The sequence below is a fragment of the Nansenia antarctica genome, assembly GCF_963989245.1.
Source record: "Nansenia antarctica genome assembly, chromosome: 8".
Lineage (NCBI taxonomy): Eukaryota > Metazoa > Chordata > Actinopteri > Argentiniformes > Microstomatidae > Nansenia > Nansenia antarctica.
The window spans coordinates 32,203,246-32,205,745 of NC_137678.1; the positions used below are offsets into that span (position 1 = coordinate 32,203,246).

General features: G+C 45.4%; 1 protein-coding gene across 6 annotated transcripts in view; it reads left to right on the forward strand.

The window, feature by feature from the left end:
• exoc4 (exocyst complex component 4) overlaps positions 1 to 2,500 on the forward strand; it is a gene marked incomplete at its 3' end in the record, with an annotated part of 185,725 nt that overhangs the window by 166,358 nt on the left and 16,867 nt on the right. The window lies entirely within an intron of this gene.

The following is a 2,500-nucleotide window of genomic DNA, read 5'->3' on the forward strand; positions in this document are numbered from 1 at the left end:
CCACTCTCTACCGCTCTCTACCTCTCTCTACCTCCATCTACCTCTCTACCACTCTCTACCTCTCTCTACCTCTCTCTACCTCTCTCTACCTCTCTCTACCTCTCTCTACCTCTCTCTACCTCTCTCTACCACTCTCTACCTCTCTCTACCTCTCTCTACCTCTCTCTACCTCTCTCTACCTCTCTCTACCTCTCTCTACCACTCTCTACCTCTCTCTACCTCTCTCTACCGCTCTCTACCTCTCTCTACCTCCATCTACCTCTCTACCACTCTCTACCTCTCTCTACCTCTCTACCTCTCTCCCTCTCTCTACCACTCTCTACCTCTCTCTACCACTCTCTACCACTCTCTACCACTCTCTACCACTCCCCAAAAACATCTTTAAAAAACATCTGAGGGGCCGCATCAATATGATATAGTAGTCTGGTGGGCTGCACAGTGTGTGTGTGTGTGTGTGTGTGTGTGCGCGTGTGTGTGTGTGCGCGTGTGCGTGTATCTGTCTGTCTGTCTGTGTGTGCGTGTGCGTGCGTGCGTGTGCGTGCGTGTGTCTGTCTGTCTGTGTATGTGTGTATATGTGTGTGTGCGCGTGTGCGCGTGTCTGTCTGTCTGTCTGTGTATGTGTGTGCGTGTGCGTGCGTGTGTCTGTCTATCTGTGTATGTGTGTATATGAGTGTGTGCGTGTGTGTGTGTGTGTGAGACCTTCAGAAGGGCAGAGAGACTAACGGGAGAGCTGTGGCCCATCGATTGCGACCTCCCGCGCTCCTCATCTCTCCCACTCAGCAGTCCACACACACACACACACTTACACACACACACTCACACACTCACACACACACACACACACACACACACTCTCTCTCCCCACCTCATTTACCAAATATACTCACATTTGAGTGACAGGTCCAATCTCTCTCTTTCACACCCTCCTCTAATTTATGGCCATTGATTTACACAGGCTGGTCTGAATATGCTGTCCACACACATCCCACACATCCCACATAAGCACATATTACACACACACACACACACACACACACACACATACACACATACACACACCAGCACAAGTGCATAGAAGAAGTGAGGGGACTCTGCTTTGTGAGAGCCTTTGTATGTATGTGTATTTGGGGGGGGGGGGGATGTTTTATATTGAACCTGTACGGTTCGCCATCCACGGTTCAATACGCACTAGTGAATGTCGGTTTTTCGGTTTATGCTGCGTTCCGTTGAAAGTCGGAGGTCGAGTTTGACTGGAACGCAGTTGCTTCTTGTTCAAATGTTTGTTGGTGGTGAGCGGAGTTTAGAACATGACAACAGTTTGAGGAAGCCCCGGATTGCTACAGATCTGTGTTGTGGATATGACTGGTTGTGGATATGACTGTTTGTTCTGACACGCGTGTCTGTGGTCCAGGTGTGTTGTGGATATGACCGTTTGTTCTGACACGCGTGTCTGTGGTCCAGGTGTGTCTGTGGTCCATGTTTGTGGTCCAGGTGTGTTGTGGGTAGGGCTGCCACAAACGATTATTTTCATAGTCGACTAGTCACCGATTATTTTAACGATTAGTCGACTAATCGGATCATAAATTACAGCTTATCGCACAATTACTCAATCGCTCTTATTTAGCTATCATCTTCTAAATCAGCTTCTAAATTTAGCTTGAAGTTGTTAGTTGTTGTTGTAGGCATGTGCTAACTAAAAATAAAGACAATTAAAATGATTGTTCACTCAAAAATAGATATTTTAATGAACTTTGCAGATTTATTTCTGGCATCACTTGCATGTAATGTAATGTAAAGAGTAGTACAGGGTGCAAACTGCTGAGTAAAATGAGGTAGGCTAGGCACTAGGCAACCAAAAGAATACAAAAACAAAAATAAATACTTGTACAGAGTACAAAAGTTTTGCTTTGCTTCACTCATCTCATAGTAGAACGCGCCTTCTTAGCACTGTAACATTAAGACAACATTTTTAGCTATTTGATAAGTATCGCTTTGATGACAACGTAAAATAATGTAAGAAGGCTTTTAATGTAACGATATCGTTAGCCAATAACAAGCTAACTAGCTTACCAAGACGAGCCATCGTCTTCCTCGTCATCTGCCACAACGTGCTTCCTTTTTAGATGCTCGCGCATCAGACGTGCTGCCATGATAAGCGAGTTCAGCTTTGCAAATTTTACATTTGACATTCTTTTTTTCAACGTTGTGGTTGAAATGCTCCCACACTTTAGAGGTACGAGGACAGGAAGACATTTCTCTGTTTGTTTTTCCGGGGAAGTCACGTGTGCCCCGGATGACCGACACTGCGCATGTACATCAAAGACACTGGGAGACGCTAGCCAGTGGCAGCTTCAGGGAAGAAAAACGAATGCTTATCGAATGAAATGAATGGTCTTTATTGTCATTGATATAGTACAGGTACCAAACAACGAAATTTGGGAGGGGGGGCTCCCCTGGTGCTAGGCAAAAAAAAAAAAAAAAAAACGCTTATTTCAGCTCC